Genomic DNA, 16,798 nt, shown 5'->3' with positions numbered 1-16,798 from the left:
TCCGGAGGAACTCCATACTGAATCCTTATCAGTGAGAGTTCGTCCAGCATCAAAGAGCTGGGGATGGTGTTCAGCGCAAAGACCAAATGAGATTCGATCCCGACTACGGGTCCGTCTATGATGCAAGGACTCTGGGAAACTGAGACTGACGAACTCCTAGAACCGCTAGAAGAGGAGATATTGGAAAACATTTTGGATCAAATAGAAGCCATAAAAATCTCGAAAAAAAAATCAAGAAAAATAGCAAACAAGCTCTCGAGGAAGCTAAATGAATGGAATACGGAGAAGAAAGAATAGAAAAATGACAAGAAGTTTCAGGACTAACCTAGGTTGGCCCGAGGAGTGCAGGAAGACGGCAAAGATGATGGAAGTCGACCCGGAGGATGCCTAAGGCCAAGAAGGATGCTAAAGGAGGTTGGAGCTCTCGGGAAGAGGAAGGGACCGAGGGACTCTCTCAGGCAAAGTGAAACCCCTGAAGGGGGAGGACGTGTTTAAATAGGCAATAGGGCCCGGAGCAGTTATGATCGTGGATCTCTTCTGGCCGACCTACACTTTCCGCGTATCCCACTCACTATGACAGGCTGTCGAAAATGGCTGACAGCCGACAAAGTCATTTTTGCACCGTACCTAAAGCCACACCCCAGCAAAAATTCCAAAAATATCTTTTCGGATCGCCTTGATTTGAAAAGACTCCGATACCAGCACGCCAAGCACCAAATATCTGGCAACCACTGAGTGCGAAAATCGAGGGGGGCAATTTCGATCGAGAGAATTTCTATGTACTTCCTTCATTCGAAATCCGAACTCGAAAGTAGGAGGACTGGTGTTGGGTATAAAATATCCCCTGACGAAGTTTGTAAAAGACCGACCCTTCCAGGGCTTTTCCAGCTTCCGACCTTGTGTGGCGTCTCTCTAAACCCCCTCAATCGTCCGAGCTTCCGGACTTCTCCAACAATGAGCTTCTCCATCCATCTACCAGGCCGCTCCAAAGGCTCTCTGGGCCTCACTATCAGTCGATCTTCTACAGTGATCAACTATTCTCCGAACTTCTTTCAGACTTCATCAATATCTGAGCTTCTCTGACAATGAGATTTCTACAATAATCAGACTCCATCCAAGTTTCTACGACGGTCGACCGACTTCAGGATTCCAACCGAGCTCCTGCGAGATCTGAACTCCTACTACGAGCGATCTACTCCGAACTTCTACTACGAGCGGTCTACTCCAAACTCCTACAGCGGGCTATCTACCCTAGATATCTACTATAAGCAAATTCCATTCGAGCCTCTACTGTAAACAAATTTCTTTCGAACTTCTATTACAGGTAGACTTCAGCCGAGCTTCTTCGTAGCTGGATCCTAGACGAGCTTCTACAATGGAACAGGATCCACCAGCCAGGTCATTACTTCGAGCTCCCACGATAACCGATCTTCGATCGAGCTTCTACAATAAGCGATCTTTTTTCAGCCTTCTAAGAACCAGACTCTGTCCGAACTTCCATAGTGGATGGATATCGGACGAGCTTCTATGACGGATGGCTCCGACAACTGGATTTCTACAACGATCGATCGCCTCCGGTGTCTGTCGAACCTCCCCAGCCATCAGCCTTCAATAGCGTCAGTCGGACTTCCGCAATGCCATCCAGACTTCCACAGGATCCCCAGACTCCTCCAGTGGATGAACCTCCCCAACGCCATCCGAAGTCCACCGTCGGTCAACCCTTCACCAGATTCTTCATGAAATCGAACTTCTCTGATGGATAATCTTCAGATGAGCTTCCACATCAGGCAAATCTCAGACGGACTTCTCTAGCAATCGGACTCCTACCGGACTTCATCGATAGAAAGTCTCTATCCGAGCTTCTACAGTAGATGACTCCCGCCTGCAGCATCAGTGCCCGAGGCATCCGACAATAGTAGACTCATCAGCAACCTCGAAACATCTGAGCTTCTCCTAGATCGATGAAATTGAGAGCCATTCTGCTCCATCAGACATCCAAGTCGAGCTTCAGCTGACAGATCCAAACTCTCTAGCAAGTCGCGACAATGGCTGCTACCTTATCCCACACTCTGTAACAGATTCCATGTGGCTCCACTACTCTCTAGCAAGCCACGACAAGGGCCACTACTCCACTCTCTAGCATGTCACGACAACGGACACCACTCCACTCTTCGTAACAAACTCTACGTGGCCCTGAATGACCCCTGACGCCACTACTCTCTGTAACAAACTCCGTGCGGCTCTGAACAGCCACTACCAGGCGGTTACAGACGTCGCTGTCAATCAGTTACGCTCTCCATCTATAAGAAGGGACTTTCAGATACATTCTTCTTTAAGCTCTAAACTCTATCTCGAAATTCTGCTAAAATTTTCACTCGAGCACTCTATTTCTGTTGAAGCAGAGTATTGACTTGAGCGTCGGAGGGTCTTGCCGGAGCACCCCCAACTCTAGTTTAGACTTCCCTTGCAGGTCCCAACGGTAGCTGCGGTCATCTCGACTCTAGCAACTCTGGCTTCGACAAAATTCTGTACCAACAGATTTCATGTTAACCTACTCACAACCTTCACACATACTCCACCATATCTAGAACACCCCGTACATGTCTTAATGCCATGCCTGGGTATGAACCAAAATATGACTTCATGTGCATAAGGTTCCATGGTGATCTCAGGTTTAAGATCACTTGCACAACTCTCACTTAGAGAATCATTTTTGACATGCAAGTAAGGCTTCCATAAGATGTTCTCTTTCATCGAGTCAATTCAGTGGACTTATTTCTCAAATGATCACCCACATCCTTGTATTAGTATCCTATATAAGTGGCTAGTGAGATCTGCTACCCTCTCCATCAAGCATACATAGGATGTGCTAGTCTATCCGAAATATTGATCCCTGACTCAATACTCCTACAACCAGAAATATATAAGATTAGGATTTTAGATCTCACTAGCATGACCCATTCATGTCTCCTAAAATCATTGTCCTAATCTTTGAAGTTCATCATAATAAGATACAGCTAACATGATGAATCAATATCTTATTTTATTATTAAATAATAAATATCATTATATGAGTTGAAAAATTATAAAAAAATATTTCATCGCAACACACTTGCGATTAGCTTATAGGGCACTCTTCTTTCAATCTCTCACTTGCACTAAAGTCAATCACCTTTGTATGTCAATACCATACAATCAAGATGGTGATCAAATAGCTACTATGGTATGGTCTTAGTTAATGGGTCTACTATATTGTTCTTTGTATCTACTCGTTCAAAGATAATATCTTGTCTCTCTATAATTTTTCGAAGAGGTGGAAGCATCTGAGGATGTGCTTGGATCTTTGATGAGACCTAGGTTTCTTAACTTGAATAACGGTCCTAGTGTTATCACAATAGAATGGCACTGATCCTTCAATCTCATGAATGACTCCTAAATTAATGATGAACTTCATCCAGATAGCTTCCTTGGTGGCTTTACTAGTAGCAATCTACTCTGCCTCAGTTGTTGAGTCAGCTACTGTCTGCTGCTTAAAACTCTTCCAACTTACTACCCCACCATTTAGGATAAATACATACCTTGATATTGACTTGCTATCATCCAGATTAGATTAAAAATTAGAATCTATATATTCCTCTATTTTCAGCTCTGATCCTCCTCCATATTTGAGAAAAATATCTTTAGTCCTTCTTAGGTACTTCAGAATATTTTTCACAGCTTTTCAATGATCCTGTCTTGGATTAGCCTGAAATCTGCTAGCTACGCCCAAAATATAAGCTACATTAGGCCTGATACATAGCATGGCATACATAATTGATCCCACAGTCGAAGTATAAGGGATTTCATTCATCCACTTCATCTCTTTTGGTGCCTTAGGATAAAGTTTCTTAGAGAGATGTATACCATGACTTGTAGGCAGGTAATCTCTTTTATTTGCCTCCATATTAAACCTCTTTAATATGAGATCTATGTACCGTGACTGGGATAAGCCTAACATCCTTTTAGATCTATCTCTATAGATCTTTATACTCAGTATATATGATGCTTCACCCAAGTCTTTCATGAAAAACTTATTTGATAGCCAAGTCTTGACTGATTGCATCATTGGGATATCATTCTCAATGAGCAATATGTCATCGACATACGAAACTAAGAAGACAACAGTACTCTCATTTATCTTCTTATACACATATGATTCATCCTTATTTTTGACAAAGCCAAACTCTTTGACTGTCATGTCAAATCGGATGTTCCAACTCCTCGAAGCCTACTTTAATCCATAAATGAATCTTTTAGCTTGCATACTTGATTTACCCTCCCACATGAGATAAATCCCTCTGGCTGAGTCATATAGACCTCTTCCTGTAGATTACTATTGAGGAATACCGTCTTAACATCCATCTGCTAGATCTCTTAATCATAGTATACTGCTATAGCAAGCAAAATTTAGATAGACTTGAGCATAGCCACTAGTGAAAAAGTTTTATCATACTCAATTCCTTACTTTTATCTGAAACCCTTCGCCACCAACCTAGCTTTGTAAATTTCTACTTGGCCATCTGCTCTGATCTTCTTTTTGAAGACCCACTTACACCCTATTGGGGTTACATCCTCAAGTGCATCAACTAAGGTCCACACTTGGTTGGTGTACATTGAGTCCATCTCAGATTTCATGGCTTCCAGCCATCTGTCTAAGTCTCTACTCATGACAGCTTTCGAACAGGTCAATAGATCATCATCTTGAATAATGTTGTTTGAATTATCATTCTGAATGATAAAATCATATCTCAGAGATGCTTGATGCACTCTATCTGACCTTCGAAGAGGAAGTGTATGCTGTGGATGTACCTCATCCTTGGGTACTACTGATTGAGGATCTTCTTATGGTTCAACTATAGATATTTTTGGATCGATTTATAGATTTTGAACTTTCATAAGTTCAATATTCCCCCCACTGCCTCCTTCTCGGATGAATTCATTTTTCAAGAATGTGGCATGCCTACTAACAAATATCTTTTGTTCAGTAGGATGGTAGAAGTAGTATCCATTAGTTTTTTTAGGATACTCTACAAATCTACACTTGTCTGATCTAGCACTAAGCTTATGTCCAAAAATATTTTTGACATAATCAGGATAGCCCCAAATCTTAAAATATTTAAGATTAGGTTTTCTTTCCTTCCATATCTCATATGGTGTGCTTGCAACAGACTTTGAAGGCACTCTATTTAATATATATGCAGTAGTCTATAGGGCATATCCCCAGAAAGATATTGAGAGATCAATGAAGCACATCATGGACCACACTATATCCATCAAAGTCTGATTTCTCCTTTCAGATACACCATTTAACTGGGGTGAGTAAGGAGAGGTCCATTCAGAGAGAATACCTTTACTTTTAAGATGATCAAGAAATTCACTGGATAAGTATTCTCCTCCTCGATCAGATCGAAGAACCTTGATATTTTTTTCAGTTTATTTTCTCGACCATATATTGATACTCCTTGAACTTATCAAAAGCTTCAGATTTATGTTTCATAAGATACACATATCCGAACCTTGATAGATCATCTGTAAGATAATAAAATAGGAGTATCCTTCTCTGACCTGAGTTATCATCGGTTCACATATATCTGTATATACTAGGGCTAATAACTCATTTGCCCTCTCTTCATGTCCAGAGAATGGAGTCTTGATCATCTTACCCATGAGACAAGATTCACAAGTTCTCAATAATTCATAATCATATGGGTCAAAGAATTTTTCTTTGTATAACTTGTTTATCCTTGACTCACTAATATGACCAAGACGATAATGCCAGAGATATGTGATATTCATTTTTTTTCTCTTTCTTTTCATATTTTTTTAATATAAAAAATATTTTTATTAAATACAAGAATTAAAAGATTATTATCAATATAATTATTTTCATAAAATTCATTAGAAAAGAAAATAGAGCATCCATTTTTTATTAGCCTTATTTCATAACCTTGTTTTAACAACAAAGGTATAGAAATAATGTTTCTAACGACCTTTGGCATGTAATAATAGTCTTTCAATTCTTAAATTTTTTTTGAAAGTAAATTAAGCATACAGATTCTCACAGGCTCTATGCTAATGGACTCTCCACTTGCGCCATAAAGCTCGAGGTCATCTTTTTTTGGACCTTTGATATTCTATACTCGTTGTAATAAATTATAAATATATGATCCACAGGCGGTATCTAATATTCAAGTATCAGAATCTGAGCCACTCAATGAAAAATAGGTCTGTATTATATACACACCTTTTGGTGCTATATTTGCACCCTACATCAATCTTATAAGATAATTCTTGTAATTATTCTCTCAATATCCAAATTTGCCACAAAATAAATAGTTGATATCCATATGGATGTTTTTTTACTTTCTCATTATTACTGACTAATCTAGGATCAAAAATATTCAGAATGTCAAAGTTCATCTCCGATACAAACTTATTTTGTAAGTTCCTCAACCAATCCATATAGTTTAGATCGATCAACATATTTTTATTCATGATTTCGTGCAGTGAAAATAAAGAAGCCATAACGTAGACCTAAATCTACATAAATAAAGAATAATAGTATAAGTAGACCACTCATATTTGATATGCATAACTACATGAAGTCTTTTATAACTAGTTATGTCTCCCACTATTTTATCAGATATCATAACCTTCTCCTATGGTAAACGAGAAATCTTAAACTGATTTCTTAATAGGGTTGAGATCCTAATCCCTTAATGAAGTCTTATGGATATCACAACAAACCTCAATGATTTTAAAGATAAAAATATCTATCTGATTGTATCTCATACAATTCTCAACATAAATCTTGTCTTTAAAAATACTCATAGCCTTGTGGATATCACAACAAACTATAGTATTTTTAGTTAAGTCACACACTTCATTTTTATACAGCCATATCTGAAAAAATACTATCCTTGTGGATATCACAACAAAGCAATATATCCAAAATATATCGTAAAGCATCTAATATGCACTAAGACAAACCCACATCAATCTCCATAACAAACTTTGTGGATATCATAACAAACCTACTATGATTTTTGACAGGATATTGACTAGGCATGAAAAAAGATATATGTAGTGTTCAAAATACTGAGCAACCTTTATTCAAGATTTGATTAATCTAATTGGCCAGAAAAGTATTAAGATTGGTGAAGGTCCTTCCGTTGCTTTTCTTAGACACCAATAAAAATTGGCCAGGCCAACAAACAGAATCAATTAAATAACCACCGTACTTGAAAAACTCCTTAAACACTAAATGATTAATTGATTCAAGAAATAGGTCAGCTACTGATTCACAATACTATGACTTAATATAATTTTTAAGAGGACTTTAATGATCTCTACACATCCTAATTCGATGAATCATAACAATGCACTATTATAGTTGTATCTTAATAAACATAACAACTAATCATGACATCTAATCATATCTCTAAGATATGAAATCATAATCATATGACATAATTATAACATTGCATCTTATGCATATGAAGTACTTAATAACATGCATGAATATAAAACACTCTTTTCACAGTTCTTCTTCTTGGAACATCATAGTGGCACTCCAACACGTCATAAGAGTACCCTATGGAATAGGAAGAGAGAGTCTTTGAACCTTACTTGCTCTTATGAGCGAATGGCCTAGTGATAACCCTCAATTAGAGTACTAAGTTACTAAAAAAAAATTCTATACATACATCATGCATTTTATATTTAAAACATATCTCTAAGACCTACTAGAGTTTGGATGTTCAGTTAGGTTCAACCCTTGACCCAACTTGAACCAAACCAAAAACCCAAGCTTGATCACAATCAAGACAATATTTTGACCTTTGATTATCTAAATCAAGGTAGGCTCTGATACTACAATTGGGTTCTGGTGGTGCAGTGGAAGGATTAGGTATTTAAAATTTTCATTCAAAATATCCGATGCATCGAAAACCCTAATGCCCAAAAACCCTTGACTATATCAATCAAAGTACAGTTAAAATAAGTTTGGATCAGAAGAATACCTATAGCGCTAATCTAATTTCTATAAGGTATCTAAGTGTCTACCCTCCAATAGTCATCCATATAAAAATTGAACCAAAGACAACGCTCCTCCTTCACCTTACTTCAAGAGTTCTAGCCCCTAGAACTCGACTAGCCACCAATCGATCATACCTTCCATCAGACCTGAGTTTGAACCTCTCTGAACCACCCACTAGATCTAACCATCTTTTTCTTAACCTCTTAAACCCTTAGAGCTATTAGGATTAGGCTTGTCTTAAAAGAACAAGCCTTTGTCCTAAACCTTAGAGTTGTAAGAGAGGGAGAGAGGGAGTGGATAGGGGATGTAAGATTTAAATGATCAACCCATCTGTCATCCCCTATTTAAAGCACCAAATGAGTCACCAACAAAGAAGGCAAGCCTCATTTGGAAGGGCATATCAAGCCCTCGTATCACTTATTTGAGAGTCTTTAAATAAAAGGACTCTTCAAGGTGTGAAACATCGATTTCAACAATCTCACGCACGCACGCCCAGAATAAGATGCATTTGGCATCTCTTTTGACTTTAGATATTCATGAAAAATTACCACATAACATATAATTCAAATAGGAAGGCTATCAGTAAGTAACACCTAAATTGGATAAGTATTTAAACCTAAGAAGGACTCTCCATTGGAGAGATGCATGAGCACCTTCTCACTGTCGCACGCGCACGCCCAGAAAAGGGCATCAAAAGCAACCTTCCAATATCCAATAATTTTTTAGATTTTTTTTCACATGATCAACACTTAAATCTGATCCTTATCAAAAAAATTATCAGATAAAAAAGTTGCTTAAGACTCCTTAAACAGAAGGAGTCTTCACATCCCTTTGCATGTCTAGAAAACCTATCGCACGTGCGGCAATGTTTCAGAAATTTTTTATGCATAATCTGATGGATTTTTCATACTTTAAATGGTGTGCTAGGTGGTTCATGATCTAATCTAGTTGCCATAAAAAAATAGAGATCCAAAGCAGAAGGACTCTTAGTCCTTTTGCTTGCCCAAACCAAAGAGCACGCGCGCTCTTCATATTTGCGCCAAGAGTCCTCAACTCGGATTCCTGGTTTTAGTGTTAATCATCAGATATGGTGCCTCTATTTGGCTGCTTCCAAGTGGCTTGACCTAACCCAAATATCTACCAAATTGGGCTAGCAAATCAGCAAGACATGAGATCAAATTGATCTTCAAAGGAGCTAGAGTTTCTATACGTGCTAGCATGCTTACCAGAACCCTGATTGAATCTAAAATTCTAATCAACCTTTTTTAAAAGGGTCCTTGGCCAATTTCTATATGTGTATGACCCATTGAGTTCTACATCTAGACAGCAGTAGGTTCGGGTATAAGTTGACCTAATTTGATTAGACTTCAATCTAATCGATTTAGGTCCAATTGAGCTAACCCGATTTCAGCAATTAGAACCTTTTCTATTTAACGATCGAATTAAATTTTTTAATTCGATCAGACCTACAAGTCAAGATTGATATCTAGCAATGTATCATGACTATCCAGAAGATATAAAATTTAGTAAAAATATTAAATATACTATTCAATGATAAATTATTGTGCAATTCAATCCTTCGATCATCCCTTCATCCTGAATATGTTCATGAGTATAGAATCATATCAAACTCAAACACATATTCATATTGATTCTCAATTAACCAATGATAACTCCGATGAAGAAGCATTAGAAACTCTTTCTAATCTCTTTCCTACTTTTGGCTAAAATACTTTTTGAGTCATTGATCAGTACATCAAATATACCATAAAAAATATTAAAATCTTTAATATTTAATTCTTATTATTTTGAATTTGATATTTTTTTTATTTTTTTCAGAAATAATTAATTATGAAGATTTAATCGTAAATCAACAAGCAAATGACTTTCAACACGTGCAGATGAATCTCATGTCCAAATTCAAATCTGTCAGATGTAGTCCAAATTGAGATCTGTTAGATGTATGATATATAATAATTTATTGGTATATGATAGAAATTTCATGAATAAAAGAAAATAAAAAAAAGAAGAGAGAGAGAAGAAGTGGACCAAGCTGTTTGGAGGGACTTATGGCTCTTAAGAGAGAGAGAGAGGGGGGTTGTAATGAGGAGGGATCCACAGGCTTTTTATGTTTGAATTTTTGGAGATTGAGAGGAGAAGCCTGGGTGCGTGGGATTTGGCGCGTGAGATTTGAATAGCCTGGGTCCTCACAACAAGCAAATGGAAGTGGGTCTTCACAGTGCACGTGTATTCAACAGTAGAGCTGGCATGATTTGGTGCGAGTGTGGCGTGGGTCCAGGAGGTTTAAACGCACCTAGGCGCATGGGGTCATGTGGGCACGATCCTGGTGGTGCAAGGGCAGCGCGGTTCATAACTTGGGCGAATGAAAAATAATGCGGCACGGCTTACAGAGGGTTCGAGCAATGCTGGTTCAATCCACGTTGAGACCAGAGAGCTTACATACGCGGAATTGGGCGAGGCACTGGGATGTGGACGACAAGCTGTAAGATTTTAAATCCTAAAAAAATAAGTAATCCATGAGAGAGCAGGAGATAGAACACGGTTAAGACTATGGAGGCTTTTGAAGGCTATAAAAAGTAGACCAGGTATATAAGAGAAAAGCACCCAAGAGTGGAAGAGGTACAGAGGGAGGACAACAACAAACATTGGGCGAATAGCAGCGGAAGTAGAAAAAAAGAACAAGAGCGGAAGTTGAATAAAATTTTTATTTTATTATTTTGAATCCTGAAAAAAGAGTGAATATGGAGTTAAAGATTTTGATGTATGGCAAAATCTCTTCAATCCAGAAATACGATGAAGCTTGTAAACGAATTTTTATTTTCTTTCTTGTATTTAATTTTCATACAATAAAATTATACTTTTATTTCATATCTTTTTATTCTGAGGTATTAATCTAGCCTACACAGCCTAAACCATCTATTGACGGATCATGATTCCTGGATATGGTATGTGCCTAGAAGAGATAGATTGTGGTATGTTAGATTAAACCTTATATCTTGTAATTGAATTTAAATAATTTATAGTCTAATAGGACGAGTTGTGATCTACTGATACAGTTCGTACTTCTTAGAGATGAGCTATTGTAATATCCTAATCACAAGAATTAATATTGCAACATAAAAAAAAGAAAATAAATCTAATTTGCATAGTGGATTCGAAATTTCTGAGTTATCTCGCTGACTTGTTTTCTTTCGCAAATTAATTTACATTTGCTATTGAATTCTTGCTATTTTATTCTTTCTTTAATCCTTCTACAATCCATTCTCTTTTATCTCTTCTTCTTCTTTAAAGAAAAAAAGAAAAACAATTGCCCTAGATCCCTGTGAAAATGATCCCGACTCATCCTATCTATATAGTTTGAGTTGGTTTTTATTCTTGACCACCTACGACAGTGATCAAATTTTGATGCCGCTGTTGGAGATCTAGGCATGATTATTTTTTTGTTAAAAATTTTTTTTTAGTCTTATTCTTAGTTTATTTTTATTTACTTTCTAACTTGCTTAGTTCCTTAGTCAAACTTACTTTCTTTCAAAATAAAAAAAAAAAATCTCTACATTGACACCTTATAATCTATTTAAGATATTAGATACTTAATCACAAAACCTAAAAAGTGAAACAAATCAATTTACTCTTGACTAACTACTAAATTTGGCCACCTTTTCTTCTTGCATTACATAATTTCATAAAACATCTTAAGGGCACAAATCCTAAATAAGATAAGGTGGAGATTTCATCACCCTTTCTTGACCCACAAATCATCATCCTGCATACTGCATTGACCTAAACTTTAACCTGAAATCAATTAGACGTTGGCTCCTAAGGACTCTCGAGCTCAATAGGACAAGGAATCCTAAGAGTTGGACTGGGTTAGGGTTAGTCAGTTTGACTGGTGTTAGAAAAATAGTTCAGGGACTACGTCCTAAAGGAAGATGGTTATTTAATTGATTCCGTTTGTTTATCTGACCAACTCAGTTGGTGTCTAAGAAAAGCAATGGGGGAAATCCTACCAACCTTACACTTATCTGGCCAGTTAAGTGGCTAGTCTTTTACCTAGAGTACTCAAAGGTAACCTTGGTAGTTAGGAGCTGTCTATATCTAGGGTTACCTTTAGCTAGGATTGACTGCATAACTTGATTACTAACCTATAAATATTAACCCTAATTAAAACACTCTTCTCTATCGTCTCTAGATTTAAAACTCTTTAGGCTCTCATCTTTAGAATTCTTTTCTCATCTATCTCACTTTCCTCTTCTCTTAAGAAAGAAAAAAAATTATAAAAATAACTAAAAATTTTAAATTTCTTCTTGGACAATGATATCTGGTCGAATAGTGAGAATAGATCCAAACTTTGCATCGAGTCTAGTAGACCTTAAGCCCACCATAGGTGAATCCGAACATGAACATCGGATACTAAAAGACCTTTGCTATCCAGTTGGGTTAGCCCAACCCTCATGTATCCAATTGCCACAAACTGATGCCAATTTTGAAATTAAATCTCAGACTATAAATATGCTTCTCAAATTTATCGAATAGAGGATGCATACATTTTTATGAGGGAATTTGATGAAGTATGCGCCACGATGCGGCTTCAACAGCTCACTGAGAATACTGTAAAATTTAGGTTGATCAACTTTGCCCTCAAGGATAGTACCAAAAAGTGGTTATACAGTCATCCTAACCAATCCATAGCATCATGGGAGGGTTTTGTTAAAGTGTTCTTGAAAAAAAAAATTTCTCACCATAAGGCTGCCAAATTTAGGAATAAAATTAATCAATTTTATCAATTATCCGGTGAGTCTTTTTGAAAGTGCTTTGATCATTTTAAGAACCTTTTGAGTCAATGCCCACACCATAGAATAGAAATTTAGAGGCTATGTCAAATCATTTATGAAGGACTAGACCCAAATTCTAGAACCATGTTAGAATCAATGTGTTAGGGTTAATTCATGAACAAAGAGCCTATAGAAGCCTGTCAATTTCTAGAGGACCTAGCAGAAAAAAATCTACAATGGGAGATTACTAGGGAACCTGATAGACTCACATCTTCAATAGGGGGTGTATATCAAGTTCAACCTTTCCTAGCTGAAGAGGCTAAATTTGTATCTTTGATCCGTAGGATAGAGGCCCTAGAACTCAAGGGACACACCCAAGTGAACCAAGTTGCAACATCCACTTGCAATGGGTGTAATGCCACGGACCACACAATGGAAGGATATCCTTTCTTAATGGGTCCAACCGAGAACGAAGTAGTACAAGTGAATGCAGCCTATCAAAGACCCACAAATAACTCCTACACACCAATGTACAACTCAAGATAGAGGAACTACTCTAATTTTTCTTGATCACAAGGGTCAAACTCAAGTAGACCTACCTTCACTCAACCCAACACCAGATCTACTTAATCATCAAATAACCCATTAGATTTTAGTAATGATCAATAGCTTAACTCACTAGAAAAGAGTCTAGAAATCCTAGCAAAATCGACTGCTAACACCAACACTACACTAAACAACTTCATGCATACCACGAGCTAGCTTTTAACTTTCAATACCCAGGCTATTGCCCGTTTAGAGATGCAGTTAAGTCAATTAGCCATGACTGTGAGTGAAAGAAAAAAAGATAAACTATCGAGTCAATCCGAGGCTAATCCTAGAATCCAAAATAATCAAGGACCACAATAAGGAACCCATATCAATCAATTAAATATAATTCACACCTTAAGGTCTAGAAAATAAATAGACAACCATGTCAGTATGGCTAAAGACCAAGATGACCCATTGTCTAAACCACCTCACGAGCAAGTGACCAATCAGATCGAGTTTAAGAAGCCAGATAAGTCTAAAGAGTCAACAGAGATTAACAAACCACCCAAGCCACATGTAGAATCCATCTCAGGGTTTAAGCAATTCGAGACATCACCCACCAATCCTGTAGCTTCTTTTCCAAATAGACTTATGTTCAACAGACACTCAGCCCCTATGGATTAAATCTTAGAGATGTTTAAACAAGTGAAAATAAATATCTCTTTACTAGACATGATCCAACAAGTTCCTACATACGCCAAATTTTTCAAAGACCTATGCACAAAGAAGAAGACCCCTAACATTCTCAAAAAAGCCTTGTTAGTGGCCAGTGTGAGCTCATATCTGTCGAGCCACATGCCTGTTAAATATAAAGATCTAGGATCTCCTACAATCTCTTATGTCATTGGGGAAACCATCATTGACAGGGCCTTATTAGACTTAGGGGCTATTGTAAACATCTTACCTTATTCAATCAATAAAAAATTAAGGATAGAAGAATTAAAGCCTACAAAAATCATATTGCAATTGGTAGATCGATCAGTGAGGGTCTCCAAAGGAGTTGTGGAGGATGTGTTAATCAAGATCAGTAATTTTATTTATCCTGTGGATTTTGTGATCCTCAAGACTGAACTAGTGTTTAATCCAAAAGGTCACATCCCAGTAATCTTACGAAGACCATTCTTAGCAACCACCAATGTCCTAATCAATTATCGCAATGGACTCATGAAGCTCTCATTTGGAAATATGACTATTGTCTTAATATTTTCAATCTTGAAAATAAAAGAGACCAATTTATTGATGTAAACCTAATTCAGGATGAGATCTATGAGCCCATTGACTTAGGAAAAGAAGATTTTGACTGTAATCTCTGATCAGACCAAGAATTTGAAATAGCTTATAAAATTTTTTCATTTAGTGATCAGAGAGTTCATCCACCATGACAACCATCTATCGAATCATTTGTAAGGATGGATGAACCAATACACAAGCCATCGATTGAGGAAGCACCGAAACTAAAACTCAAAATATACTCTGAGCACCTCAAATATGCATATCTAGGTCCATCAGAAATCCTATCCATAATCATCACATCAGACCTAGATCAAACCCAAGAGAAAAAACTTTTAGCTGTCCTTAGAAAAAATAAGAAAGCCTTAGGCTGGACCATGGCTAACATCAAAGGGATCAGCCCTTCAATTGTCCAACATCAAATTCATTTAGGAAAGGAAGCCAAAACAATTAGAGACCCCTAAAAGAGACTTAACCAAGCTATGAAGGAGGTAGTGAAGAAAGAGATTCTCAAGTTACTAGACAATAGAATTATTTACCCCATTTTAGATAGTTCATGTGTTAGCCCAATCCAAGTAGTGCCTAAAAAGTCAGGGGTAATAGTCATCCAAAACGAAGCAAATGAGTTAGTGCCTAAAAGAAATATGCCCTACAAGCTAATCAAAATTTGTATTTTGATGGATTTTCTTTGTAATCTTCCAGACTTATGTACTGACTCTTTAAATAATAAAAGATATTTTTCATCATATGCTGCATCTTACTTTAGTAATGATTATGATGAACTCCATAAATCAGAAAAATGAGTTTAGGATTATGATGAGATTATACCTATGAGACCTAAAATCTTAAAAATTTTGATTTAGAATATTCCTAGTCATAGGAGCATTGAGTAGGGGATCAATATTCCGGATAGATTAGCACTTTCTATGTATGCTCGATGGAGAGGGTGGCAGATCTCATATGCCACTTGTGTGAGACACTAATACAAAAAAGTGGGTGCTCATTAGAGAATGAGTTCACTGAATTGATCTGACTTAAGAAACATCTTATGGAATTTATTTACCTATCAAGAGATGTTTTCTTATAGTGGGAGTTGTGTATGTAATCCTTTGACCTGAGACTACCATAGAACCTTGTATACATGAATTCATATTTTTTGGTTCATACTCATTCATGACTTAGTCATGCATGGGGTGTTCTAGATATGGTAGAATATGTATGGAAGTTGTGAGTAGGTCAACATGGAATCGATCACTCCTGGTAAGAGAAAATTGCATCCTACTTGTTCTGATCGATTGATGATTCAGGAAGCCTTTGATCAAAACAGAATAAAAATTAGAAAGAATTTTAATATTTTATTAATTGAATCATCATATAAGATTAAGAAAAATATGAGTATGATATTGGATTTGACATCATTCCATATCCAGAGTCATATTCGGGGTGCAGGGAGATCGTAGGATCAAATTGCATGGTAACTTTCCACTGAAGGGTATTTTTGATATTTTTATCAAAAATTTTATATCTTCTAGGTAGACATGATACGTTGCTAGACGTTAATCTTGTCTTATGGGTTTCATCGAATTAAAGAGTTTAATTCAATCACCAATTAGAAAGAGTTCTAATTGCTGAAATCGGGTTAGCTCGATTGGATCTAGATCGGTTAGATTAAATTCTAATCAAATCAAATTGCCTTGAACTCAGACCTATTGTTAGCTAGATGTGGAACCCAATGGGTCATACACAAAGGGTATTGATCAGGGGTCTAATTGGATTAGATCATGTTTGCAAAATTGACATGCTAGCACATGTTGCAAAAAACTAGCTCCTTGTTTCGAATCGGGTTTAAAATTGATTCCAGATTGGGCTAATTAAAGCCAAAATAATTCAAATAAATTTTGGATTTGCATTGGTTCAGCCCTTGGCTACATGTACCAAAAATTTAGACTTAGGAAACTAAGTTTCCATGAGTCAAGAATTTTTCTTGTACGTCGGTGCAGTTTTTGTGTGCAGAAACAGTTTTCACATCCCATGAGATGGGACGCCTCATCCTTGAGCTTATCCTATGTTCCATGATAAAATAAATTTTTGAATGATTTATAACTTT

The sequence above is a fragment of the Elaeis guineensis genome, chromosome 11 (assembly GCF_000442705.2).
Source record: "Elaeis guineensis isolate ETL-2024a chromosome 11, EG11, whole genome shotgun sequence".
Classification (NCBI taxonomy): Eukaryota; Viridiplantae; Streptophyta; class Magnoliopsida; order Arecales; family Arecaceae; genus Elaeis; species Elaeis guineensis.
The sequence above is the reverse complement of the archived record's forward strand: the minus strand, read 5'-3'. Positions refer to the sequence as shown.